At 41.0% G+C, this 13,986-nt stretch overlaps 1 long non-coding RNA gene across 1 annotated transcript; it reads left to right on the top strand.

Moving 5' to 3' along the window:
• The first annotated feature begins 1,386 nt into the window (after positions 1–1,386).
• On the top strand, positions 1,387–3,215 carry LOC141146169 (uncharacterized). Its single transcript, XR_012244745.1, has 3 exons — positions 1,387–1,480; positions 2,745–2,838; positions 2,989–3,215. It is a non-coding gene; the product is annotated as an uncharacterized lncRNA (long non-coding RNA).
• Positions 3,216–13,986: the final 10,771 nt, after the last annotated feature.

Below are 13,986 nucleotides of genomic sequence, written 5' to 3'. Positions count from 1 at the left end.
GTAAAGTTTCATTACCTTGTTACGCAGGTCTTTTGACTGTTCTTTTCTACCTCCTCATGGCTCAGTGTCTAGCCTGCTTAGTGCATCCATGTGAGAGCTAACACACTCATTGACTATTTATACAAAAACACTCATTGAGATTTTAAAAAGCCCAATGTGGGAAATTAACCTTTAATTGCCATTTTAACCTGTGTGTGCCACCTTCTGTGTTTGTACCAAGGCCAAACATTCCAGGGTATGTAAACTTTTCATCAGGTCTATTTGGGTGATTTCTGTTATCATTATGATTTAAAAAGGATCCAGAAAACGATGTGATAATAAATGGCTTCATGTGATTGCTATCCTTAAATAAAATACATTTTTTTTGGCATGATCAGTCATATTTTTAATATTAATGCCAAAATTTCACAATTTCTGCCAGTGTATGCAAACTTTTGAGCACGACTGTATATATAAATACTATATTGCCAAAAGTGGAGGGCGTGGAGCCGGGTTGGAGGCACATAAGGACGCATAGGGCGGCTCCCAGCTAAGCGGCCACACCCAGGGATACACGATCATTTTAGGCAGCACATGGTGAGCTACATCTTGCTAAAACAAACATCTTTATAAATGTAATAAACCCACATATCCACCTTGAACGCTTGTTACCTCTTATGAGATGTATTGGACACAGTGCCTCAATTAGGTGAACTGGTGCCATTACAAGCTCAGATTTTCTATATATTTATATGTGCAACTATTGATACATATGCTTATGCATGTTCTCTCTTCTTATACTCATGCATATTACATAGAGGTCCTGCTCTTGTCGAGATAGGCCTATTGTTGGAATACTTACAACACAACCTCTACCTGCAAACAACAGCTTGAAAATGTCGCTCTAATATCAAATAGTTGAATCTACCTCTAGCCTCTTGCCTCTGATCCCCCCGGGGTACCATATCAGATACTTATACACATTAGGTTGGTCTTTGATGTATGGATAATTATCTTAATTCATGCTTTATTCAAATTTTACCCTTCCTCCTACTTTTTCTTCATCTTCCTCCCTTTTCTTCCCATCTATCCCCTTCCCCCCTCCCCCCCCTTTGCCCCTTTCCCCCCTCCTTCCCCCGCCCCCCCTCCTCTATCTTCCCCCGTCTCCTTCCCTCCCCCCTTTTTCCCCCTCCCTTCCAAACCCCCCCCTCTCTTTTCCACGCTTTCTCCCCCCTTCTCTCCCTCTTCCCCCCTCCCCCCTCCCCTTTTTCCTTCCCTTTCCTCCCCTTCTTTACCCCCCTCCTGTATTTCCTCATTTCTCTTTATGCCTCTATCTAATTTTTTAACTATTTCAATCTTTGGCAATGGATTATACACTGTGTTACCTATGAATTTTTGGAATTGTAGAACCCAGCATTCCCTAGTGCCTCCCGTGTCCCCCGTGATGGGAATTACCTTTGAGTGCCTCTGCTATGCTGTTCCACTGCTGTGGTCTCTCTGGGTAAGCAATGTATGGATCCCCAAAATACATGCTAATTCTATGTCATGTATCAAATTCAACCATATTTTTTTTCTTTCTTTATTGATGTATTTATGTATTTTTGTTATGGCTGGTTGATCATGAAATTATGATTATGACTTACCTTGTAGATGATAATGATTGGCTCCCCCTGAGGAAGCAGCCTATGCTGCGAAACATGTAGAGAACTAGTGCCAAGATCTACCATATCCAGCACCTTGTCATTATTTTTACTTAAAAAGCTGATAAGCTGGTTAGTGTATTTATATATATATATATATATATATATACATATATAAATGTATATATATATACTATATTGCCAAAAGTGGAGGGCGTGGAACCGGGGTGGAGGCACATAAGGACACACAGGGCGGCTCCCAGCTAGGCGGCCACACCCAGAGATATACGATCTTTGAGGCCGCACATGGTGAGCTACATCTTGCTAAAACAAACATTTTTGTATATGTACACCTTGAACGCTTGTTACATCTTATGATATGTATTGGACACAGTGCCTTAATTAGGTGAACTGGTGCCATTACAAGCTCAGATTTTCTATACATTTATATGTGCAACTATTGATTGATACATATGCTTATGCATGTTCTCTCTTCTTATACACATGCATATTACATAGAGGTCCTGCTCTTGTCGAGATAGACCTATTGTTGGAATACTTACAACACAACCTCTACCTGCAAACAACATCTTGAAAATGTCACTCTAATATCAAATAGATGAATCTACCTCTAGCCTCTTGTCTCTGATCCCCGGGGTACCATATCGGAAACTTAGACACATTAGGTTGGTCTTTGATGTATGGATAATTATCTCAATTCATTCTTTTTTCTAATTTTACCCTTTCTCCTACTTTTTCTTTCTCCCTTTTCTTCCCATCTATCCCCTTTTTTTCCCCATCCCCCCGCCCCTTTCTCCCCCTCCCCCTCCTCTATCTTCCCTCATTTCCTTCCCTCCCCCCTTTTTTCCCCCTCCCTTCCAAACCCCCCTCTTTTTGGCGCTTTCTCCCCCCCTTCTCTCCCTCTTCTCCCCTCTCCCTCCCCTTTTTCCTTTCCCCCCCGCTTCCCTCCTTGCCATTTCCCCATTCCCTCCCCTTCTTTACCCCTCTCCCCCCCACCTCCTGTATTTCCTTATTTCTCATTATGTCTCTGTCTAATTTTTTAACTATTTCTTTCCTTGGCAATGGATTATACACTATACTACATGTGAATTTTTGGAATTGCAGAACCCAGCGTTCCCTAGTGCCTCCCGTGTCCGCCGTGGGGGGAACTACCTTCGGGTGCCTCTGCTGTGCTGTTCCAATGCCGTGGTCTCTCTGGGTAAGCAATGTATGGATCCCTGAAATACATGCTAATTCTATGTCATGTATGAAATTCAACTGTAATTTTTTTCCTTTCTTTATTGTTGTATTTATGTATTTTTGTTATGGCTGGTTGAAAATGAAATTATGATTATTACTTACCTTGTAGATGATAATGATTGGCTCCTCCTGAGGAAGCGGCTTATGCTGAGAAACATGTAGAGGACTATTGCCAAGATCTACCATATCCAGTACCCCTCGCCATTATTGGGGTTCACCCACCATTTTTGCAACTTCTGAGATTCATGCACGGCTGCAACCATTGATTGTATATAAACTATGTCTGGGAATGTTCCCTTCTAAGAATGAGTGTTCGCACACTCCACGTGCAGAGCCCGCCAGGAAGTCGGCATGGTGCTGCGCTAATCACAGGCAGTGAGACATTTTCCCGATGTGCGGCTGCAGAGAGCGGGAAATGTCTCACTGCCTGTGATTAGCGCAGCGCCGTGCTGACTTCCTGGCGGGCTGGGCACGTGGAGTGTGCGAACACGCAGGAGCTCATCCTTATTCCCTTCATTCCCCTGTTTTAATCATATATTTCTAATAAATTACTTTATTTTAATCATATTCTTGCTCAATCCTTGGGTACTGAGATAGTCCAAAACTCTCTCTTTCTATACCAGGGGCATCGTTGGGGCAGCCCCAGGCTTTCCCTTTCTATATTGCCAAAAGTATTGGGTCACCTACCTTTACACGCACATGAACTTTAATGGCATCCTAGTCTTAGTCCGTAGGGTTCAATATTGAGTTGGCCCGCCCTTTGCAGCTATAACAGCTTCAACTCTTCTGGGAAGGCTGTCCACAAGGTTTAGGAGTGTGTCTATAGGAATGTTTGACCATTCTTCCAGAAGTGCATTTGTGAGGTCAGGCACTGATGTTGGACGGGAAGACCTGGCTCGCAGTCGCCGCTCTAATTCATCCCAAAAGTGTTCTATCAGGTTGAGGTAAGGACTCTGTGCAGGTCAGTTAAGTTCCTCCACCCCAAACTTGCTCATCCATGTCTTTATGGACCTTGCTTTGTGCAATGGTGCGCAGTTATGTTGGAACAGGAAGGGGCCATCCCCAAACTGTTCCCAAAAGTTGGGAGCATGAAGTTGTCTAAAATGTCTTGGTATGCTGACACCTTAAGTGTCCCCTTCACTGAAACTAAGGGGCCAAGCCCAACCCCTGAGAAACAACCCCACACCATATGAAAAGGTTTGGAGGGGTGGCCCCTAGTCCCAATTCTTTTGGTAATATAGTGTATACATATGTATTTTTTTTCCTTTTTTTTTTTGTGTCTATTTGGAAGGTTTGGACTGTTTTCGGGTGTCCCTAGATTGCCAGTTACCAAGCCATGCCCCTCAATAGATGGCGTAATCATTTCCTCATTATCATTATCTGTAGGAATCAATTAATTCAGAATGTACTTATTTATTTTATTTATCTCAGGTACTTATAAATTGCAGAGAACCAGGTATGTAACACAGCAGTTCATACAGAATCTTAGGCTTGATTCACACCTATGCATTTTTAGTGCTTTTTGCATTTTGCAGATTTGCTCTGAAGAACGTGTTCCATAGGAAACCATGTTAAGTGGGCTGTAGTGCAAACCTGCAAAATGCAAAAAGCACTAAAAATGCATAGGTGTGAATCAAGCCTCAGGCCTTGCTGATATGCCTGCTCAGCATCTGGGAATTATTAAAAAAAACTATTAAAAATATGGTTTTGCAGGTATGCATGCATTATCTATAATTTTAAGTTCAAAGTGTTTGCATTAAAATAAAAAAAAAATGAAACTGTCCTGCCTTTACCCCTGTATTGCAGACATTTAAAGGAAGTACTGTAGATAATTCTCTTACAAGTGTGGTGTATTATATAGAGCAGAAAGGAGGGGAATTCTGAATTAGCTCATTTGTATCAGGCTGTTATTTCCTCTAAATTGGGTTCTAATTCTCATCAGTCGGTAAAGTTTTGATTCAACCTATAAGGGTCATTGCTAAATATCTGTGTATTAAACTGCCATTCCCAGTAGGTTGGGGGAAAAAATAAAAAAATAAATGTAGCAGCAGAGTCACATTGAAGGCTGCATTGATTTGAAGGGAATGTTTAGGGGTCTTGATTTTATATGCTCATATATACTTTATGAGTGTTGTAAAAGTCTCCTTGATAATTAATCAATGCTCTAATTGGCATATGGTTAGCATGCCCAATCTTATTGTACAAATTAACCACTTAAGGACCGAGCATCTTTCTGAGATTTGTTTTTTTTTGCTAGAAAATTACTTAGAAACCTCAAACATTATACATTTTTTTTTCTAACACCCTATAGAATAAAATGGCAGTCATTGCAATACTTTCTGTTACACTGTATTTGCGCAGCGGTCTTACAAGCACACTTTTTTTGGAAAAAATACACTTTTTTAAATTAAAAAATAAGACAACAGTAAAGTTAGCCCATTTTTTTTTATATTGTGAAAGATAATCTTATGCCGAGTAAATTGATACCCAACATGTCACGCTTCAAAATTGCGCCCGCTCGTGGAATGGCGACAAACTTTTACCCTTAAAAATCTCCATAGGCGACGTTTAAAAAATTCTACAGGTTGCATGTTTTAAGTTACAGAGGAGGTCTAGGGCTGGAATTATTGCCCTCACTCTGCCAATCGTGGCGATACCTCACATGTGTGGTTTGAACACCGTTTTCATTCTCACGATTGCGTTCGCTTCTGCACACGAGCTCGTCGGGACGGGGCGCATTTATCTTTTTTTTTTTAATTTTACCTTTTATTTTTTATTTTTACACTGTTTTAAAAAAAAAATTGTCACTTTTATTCCTATTACAAGGAGGGTAAACATCACTTGTAATAGAAAAAAGCATGACAGGAGCTCTTAAATATGAGATCTGGGGTCAAAAAGACCTCAGATCTCATATTTAGACTAAAATGCAATAAAAAAAATATTTGTAATTTAAAAAAATTATTGTAAAAAAATGGCCCTTTTTTGACGTTGCTTCCGCCCAGCAATTGTATGGAGATGGGTGGGGGCCATCTTCCCCTCACTCGTCTCCATACCCAGCTACCAAAAGGACGCGATCGCCTCCGCCGCTGCCGACGGCTCCGGTAAGCGGCGGAGGGCACCGGATCGCGGCGGGAGGGGGGGGGCCCTCTCCTGCCACCGATAAAAGTGATCTTGCAGAAAATCCGCCGCAGAGACCACTATTAACTTGTAGCGGACCGCCCGCTGAAGACGGGGATGCTGCCATAACAACGATATCCTCCTTCAAACAGCTGCCATATAACAGCGGGTGGTCCGTAAGTGGTTAATATTTTTTTTTTATTTAACCAGTTGCATACCTTGGCATGCTACATAGACCCACAATAATTTGATAAAGTGTACAGGGCATATGTAGATTGTAAGCTCTAACGAGCAGGGACCTCTGATTCCTCCTATAGACTGTATTGTAAGTGTACTGTCTGCCCTCATGTTGTAAAGCGCTGCACAAACCGTTGGCGCTATATAAATCCTGTATAATAATAATAATAATAATATGTAGCATGCCCTTTTCCTAGCCCCTGTTCCTGCTCCCCTTCTCTGGGACTTACTAATTAATACAGCAGAAGGGGTAGTAACTGTGATATTGCTGCTAAAAACAGTCCTCCTGAGCAATGTTTGTAAACACTATTCAGAAAAGTGATTAAAAAATACAAAGTCATGTTATTGTGACTTTGATTTTACTCTGTTATATTCAGATGAAGATCAAAGGGATAACCTTTAATATGCATTTGATGATAGTTAAAGCAACCTTGCAAGTGAAATTATACAGTACAATAACATTGAGTCCCGGTTCACACTGGTGCGATTCTGTGAAAAACCCTGAGATTTCAGTGCGGGTTCCCACATCGCACACTGGTTCACCCTGACATCTGCAAACCACTGGGGGTGGGGGGGTTGTCAATGTAAAGTTAATTACACCCCCAAATCGGTTCACAAATTGCAGTGCGAACTATGAAAAAGTACAGGAATCGGATCGCATGGGTGTGAACAACCATATTGCGGCCCAAAAAAAGGGTCCTGCACCATTTTGGTGCGAATTCGATGCGATTTCAGCCATACTTTCCCTATTCTTTTTCATCTATGTTCCTTAGAGTGGGAAAATAAGAAGGTCCCACCTTACAGTTTTTTCCCTTTCTCTTATCCTTTAAATAGTAAACAATGTAAAGGGTAAGTTCATTTTTCTGAACAGAAATTACACCCATATTTAGGGTGTAACATATTCACAGCATCAGACCCCTCTCCCGCCAATCCCCCCCTCCTTGTGACAGCGAGTCAGGGATCTTCTCCCTGCACCCACTGTCTCAATACAAAGAGAGTGTGGCACGGCCACGCCACTGATTCACAGATCCCTGTGAATCAATGAACCACAAGTACCGGCAGCCTTTGCAGCTGTTGGCTTGTAGTTTTCAATTAACTCCTGTCATTCAGTAACTATTTGCCTGTATTGGAGGTACGGGCAGACAGCTACACTGACAGCCTGCGGGACCATAGCATTACACATCTGCTGATCGTGGGTGCAATGCTTTACAGCACATGTGTCAAACACAAGGCCCGTGGGCTGAATCCAGCCCTCCAGGCCATTTTATGTGGCCCTTGCACCTCTCCTGCAGCTGCGGAACCCCCTGATCTCTGTTCCAAACCTTTTCTCAGCAGTTGGCAGCAGAGAGGAGGACAGAACTTTTCCTACAGATCCTGTGCCTCTCTGCTGCAGCTGCAGCACCCCCTCGTCTCTGCACCCCCTGGTCTCAGCATTCAGTAGAATCCAGCAGCAGACTCCAGCCCTCCTCTGGTCTTCCTTCAGACCCTGAACTTTCTGCTTATTATCTCCGCCTATAGCTTCTTCCTGGCAGCAGCACAAAGTAAGGGGGGTGCACTGTGATGTATATGAGGGTGGGGGGCACTTGACTTTTGATGGTGGTGTTCTGGACATATGCTTAGAATTATTATGAGAATAATAGAATTCTATGCCAGTTGAAAAGGAGGGTCTCACACTGTTGGCATCCACAAAAAACTTTATTGGAGACTACTCAGACAGAACACCATGGCAGATACTGTACAACCAGCAGAAGAGAATCACCGGAGGAGGGGAAGGCATAGGTTTTGGATCCATCCCGTCATCGCCTAAAGTGAAGGGAGAGGCCAGTTTTGGGTCTTTTATAATGACCTCCTTGCTCATGAAGACTAATTCTTCAACTACACACGGATGTCAATTATAAGGTGTGAACATTTGTTTATGTCAACTTGCAAATGCTCCAAGATATATTTTGGAAAACGTGTATATGCATGGTCACTATGAATCTTTTTCTAGTTTTTAGCTTCGAAAGCTAGAAGTGTTTACAAAAACCTGAGCAAATGATAAAAAGAATGGAAATAGTGTTATAAATGGTCCATTTTTACATGGTCAATGTAGCTAATAGCCATATATTTTCTCTTTACGGTTTTGATGAATTGTTGGCTTTGCTCTCTAGCCATCTAGAGCGACAAAACACCAGTTTCCGAAGGAGTATTCCGGCTGTTGAAAGACTCATTATAACGTTGAGGTAACTTTTCATACCTACTTTTTCTTCTTCTTACCTCATATGTGGCATTGGGAGATCCACATCATTCTTTGATCCTTTTTACATGAATTGAAAGAATAAATACTATCATGTTATTGTGGGTGTGATTGTGTTTCCATATTAATTGTCCCTGTACATCACCAGTGTCTTTCTCCTGCTCCTCTTCTTCCTTCACTTCCTCAGGCACCTCCTTCCAAGCTCGTTTTTAGCTCTAATATAGAAGTAGCTTATTGTTAATATGCATCATTCTAATAAACTGTATTTACTGCCATTTTAGGTGCCTGGCAACTGGACATTCCTTTGCAAGTTTGCATTTTGAGTTCTTGGTTGGCAAAACTACTGCCAGCAATATTGTACATGATACCTGTAGAGACATCTGGAATCGTCTTAGGGATTTGGTACTGAAGAAGCCCACTCCAAAAGATTGGTGCAAAATAGCAGAAGTTTTCTGGGACCCATGCAATTTTCCGAATTTAGTCGGGGCAATTGAGGGCAAACATATAAGAGTAATGATGCACATTGGCAGTGGAACCAAATTCTTCAACTATAAAAAATATTTTTAGTTTGTCTTACTAGCAGTGGCTGATGCCAATTAATGTTTTAGATATATAGACATAAGATCATACGGCAGCAGCTCAGACTCCAGTATATTTGCACGATCATCTTTTGGAAGAATGTTGAGGGAAAATGGCCTGGACCTGCCACAGGACTGTCCGCTGCTAGGGATACATGGGCCGCCACTGCCATTTGTCTGTGTTGGGGATGAGGCCTTTGCTCTCAGTGACCATCTACTAAGACCTTATTCCAATCGGTCTCTGGGTGAAGAGAAGAGAATCTTCAACTACTGCTTAACGAGGGCAAGAAGAGTTGTCGAATGTGCTTTTGGCATTTTATCTAACAAGTGGCAGTTCCTACATACACCTATAAAATTGAAAACGGAGAATGCAATATCTGCGGTAAAAGCAGCATGTGTGCTTCATAACTATGTCCGAATTGGTAATGGGTACCTTTTTGAAGATTCCCTCATGCATGATATGGAGGATGCACAATGGAGTGCCAGTAAGGGCACCAGCAATGGTGCCACTGCGCGTAAGGGTTTCACTTCGTTTTTCATATCTGCTGCTGGTTGTGTCCCTGGCAGCAGAATCCTATTGCATAATGTATGTCACGCATTTTATTTTTGATTATTATTTATATGTATGTTATGTGTAATTGCATTCAAATGATGAATAACAGGTCTTTAACACAAAAAAGGATAATTAAAAAACACATAATGTAACCAGACTAATTTTTATTTTCAAAATTTTTGTGCAAGAATGCACCAAAAATAAAGTTTGTTTTCGGTGAACGACACCATTTTTGGGTTGTTTATTTTTGCCAACCACAACAAAGAAAAATACATACAGTACAGTAACATACAGTATATCAATGCGAACAACTCCAAAAAAAAGGCATACACAAAATAACAATATAGAATCAGAATATTTTTTTAGTAGCAAAGAATGCAAAAAAAAAAAAAATTTCCATGAACTACACCATTTTTGGGTTGTTGTTTTGGCAATCACAAGGAAACATAAATGAACAGGTATCAAAACAACACCAAAAATAACAACACCTTATCATTGCTGGTATGTTTTTGTTTAAGTGGTCCTGGAACCTGAACTAGTGGTTGGTCCAGTGTAATCCACTGATGTCCCTGGGTAGTATTTGATTTTCAGAAAGGCAGAACCTGACTGGGTGTAGGTTGCCTAAGTTGGTGAGTGGTCAGCGGGCCAAGGGTGGAGGTAATGGGGGCAGGAATTGGATGTAACCTGCGTGGCCTTGAGGGATTCAGCATATTGCCATACTCGTCACAGTATGGGCGACTTATTGGTGGGGCATACTGTGTACTTGGAAAGTGAGGGTACTGTTGATAAGGGGGCTATGGAGGGGGGGTTGCATATATGCCGAGGATGTTGTTGGCTCATCACCCACAAAGGATTGACCAGTTGACATCAAGCCATCCTGAGTGCATATTTTTTCTCTCTGGAGACCTGTTTACACATGCCTAAAATTACAGTGAGAAATGTTGTGTCTTCACAATGGTTTTCAGCCATTTTATTGGACATCTCACTGACATCTCACTGACCACATGTAAGATTTTATCCATGGGTTTCCCAGCCCTGCCACTTTCCCTTGTGCCTCCACTAGGGGGACACTTATGAGTTAGTGTTAGGTACCACCTATACCAGGGTGCCTTGACGAGGCTCTGTGGCTTACGCATGCATTTCCAAATGTATGCAGACTAAACCCCTGCTTTTAACACATACTGTTAGACAGGTTACTTGGTTGTCTGCAGGCTGGTGGTAAGTTAAGCTTGTTTTTTTCCTTGGATTTATCCATGGCCCTGTTTGTACCTGTTGTTAGCCTTCCAATGCTTCTTACTGCTATAGCCAGCTATAGATGGGAGCAAGTGGCGTCTTTTTTGTATCAGAGCTTCGCAAAGGCCTAGAGACATGGTTCAGCATCCTCCTCATTCATGGAGTTTGTTGAGGACATTCTTTCAGCTACGAACAGTTCCTTGTCAACAGTGTCTTGAAATTGTTCTTCCTCCTCCTCCGCAGCCTCCTCTGACTCATCTTCCGGTGGCAAACCTTGTGTGCTGTCTTCCCAGCTTGCTTGGGTTCTGAAATACGAATAACAAATTTTTAAAGTAAGCATTACAATTTTATATGTCAAATTCTGGAAATATGCCTGCTGCTAACTTACCCTTGCATTTCCAACACCGGTTTTAAAAATTCGAGATCCCCAGCATGGGCATATGGGACTAATGTTTTTGAGCTGGAACCACTCCTTCCTTCTTTTAATTTTCGTAGGTACCGGTTGTAACAGTCTTTGAGACTTCTCCTTCGAGTTTGTAACGAGCGCACTGCAAAATATAAAGACAATACCAAGTTCAAAAAATGTTTCTTTATTAAATGGCCATAGGTCATTCATTTGCTAGGCTGCATATTTGATGTTGATGGTGGGAAAACAACCGCAAGCTATATTATCCATGACACCTGCAGAATTTGTGATGTGCTGAAGAATGTCGTCAGGGCCATCTTTAATATTGTTTGGACCATGGGCAAATATTATTTGGGGCCCCACACACACACACAGATTTACTTTCCTGCAGCCACAGGTTGCAGGAAAGAAACTAGCTAAATTCCACCATCAACACAGACAGTGTTGACAGGGGATTTCCTCCTGCCAAACCATTGTGATCTCCTGGCAGGAGAAGCAGTCCCCACCAAGAAAACACAGTGCACATTATTACCACACACCCATTGGTTGCTAGAGGTTACTCCACATTATTACCACACACCAATTGGTTGCTAGAGGTTACTGCACATTATTACCACACACCCATTGGTTGCTAGAGGTTACTGCACATTTAAATAGGTGCAAGCCGCAAAGTGCTAAGCAGCATATATACTTTTTGCAGACTGTTCTGTAGCTGATAAAAAGTCCCAGGTATCATAATATATGCGAGACACTTACAACCAAGCTCTCTCCTTCTTTACATGATCTTTGTAACATGGATCTCTGAGGTCATATATTGCCAGACGTTGTCTGACAAGCCGAATGATTTCTTCATTATCATGATGAACTTGTCGCTTGTTCTTTCTAGCCCTAGGCATGCTTCCTGCTGTCTTTCACACTCACATACATCCTTAAAGGAAGTGATGTAATTGGGAGGAGCAGAGATCATGTGCTTCCACAGACTTCCGTGGAAGTCACGGTGACATACATGTACGTGCGACTGCATTGTGACTTAATTACTTTCTATGGAGAACAAGTCGCACCGAAGACAGAACAAGGTAGTGCAAAAACCCTTTTTGGAGTCCCTGCGACTTGAGTCACACCAATTAGATAGGGGACCATTGAAATACATGGATTTTGACTTGTCATGCGACTTCACATGTGTCAAGTCGCACAACAACTCGCAGTAGTGGAAACAGAGCCTTAAAGGGCAACCATAATGCTGATGTGGCCCACGATGAAATGGAATTTGCCACCCCTGCTTTACAGGTTCCTTACAAAAAAATAATAATTGCATACATTTTTACATGCAAAAAAAATGTGCATTTATTATTTTTTTGTAAAAGTGAACTTATCTTTTAACCTTCTCGTGTGAAAAGTGATCCCTACAACATGAAAAGATTTTTATTAGCAAAGGTTATTCGGGTATTTAATTGAACATGCCCTGTAATGTTGAAAATGTGTTGCTGCTTATCTAAGCAGCTTCTTCAATGCTAATGCCTTTCAGGAACAAACCCCAGCAACATCTTCATCTTTACAGAGCAAGTGCAGCTGAATGAGACTAACTACTACTGGTTGTACCATGATCTGCGTATATAAGAACCTTCACATGCATATTGCCTATCGTTTTGCGGGGTATGTGAAAAAACAACAAGAAAATTTGCAGATTACAGGAACCACCAACGCTTTAAGATCAGATGTTGACATCTTGGGATTACCCTAGTAGTTTGAGCTTGGGCTTCACAGTAAAAGATCATGGGACCAGTATATTTTTAAGCGAGCTCAAAACAACTCATAAATGGGCAGGTTAAACAGTCCCATTTGATCATCGATACCCTGGAACAGAAAGCTGATAATATTAATCAGAATTTGGTATCAAAAAATGTTGATAAGGTCCTAGAAAGGGTAGATACATCTACAGAGAAAGCTCAGCAAGTCCAGTTCCGTAATGAGGTTCAGGTTAGCTGGTACTTTGGGTTCATGCTGAATACTGCATGCTCACAGTTTTGGGGACCTGAAGAAATAATGTGGGGGTTTGCTATAGAATGTACAGATTACTGATTGATAGTGGGACTTTGCTGGTGCCTAATCAAATATATAAACACATTTTCTTGACTTGTAAAAACCTCTACAGTTACTTTAGTCTCTTATTAAAAACCTTACAGTATAGTGTATGTTCCTTTCAATACAGGGCCTCATGAGGCTTCCACATGACAAACACTATTTTTAAACCGATTTAAAATATTGAGTTCACATATATATCTTTCACTCAATACCATAATTAATCACACCCTTCACCATATGATATACATTGTATCTAAATACTGCATGAATGGTATTTTGCGTGCTGATCAATGGTGGAGTAAATGCGTTTCACAGGTCAGTGGACCCATTTCACTAGACATGTGCACTGACAAAAAATGTGTTAGTTTTCATTACATTGGTTTTTTTTTTGCTTTTTTCGGAAATTCGGAATTAGGTAATTCGGAAATTTGGATTTTCTAATTTCCGAATTTCTAATTTTCAGATTTTCGGATTTCTGAATTTCCAAATCTCCGTATTCCAAATTTCCGAATTTTCAAATTTCCGAATTTCTGAATTTTCTAAATTCGAAAATTCAAAAATTCGAAAATCTAAAAAAATTTGAAAATCTGAAAAAAGAAAGAAAATCAGTAAAATTCAAAATAATAACTAACTGATAATAACTAACTATTAAATTATAGGTATTG

The sequence above is a fragment of the Aquarana catesbeiana genome, linkage group LG05 (assembly GCF_042186555.1).
Source record: "Aquarana catesbeiana isolate 2022-GZ linkage group LG05, ASM4218655v1, whole genome shotgun sequence".
Lineage (NCBI taxonomy): Eukaryota > Metazoa > Chordata > Amphibia > Anura > Ranidae > Aquarana > Aquarana catesbeiana.
This window is presented reverse-complemented; position numbering and strand designations above follow the sequence as displayed.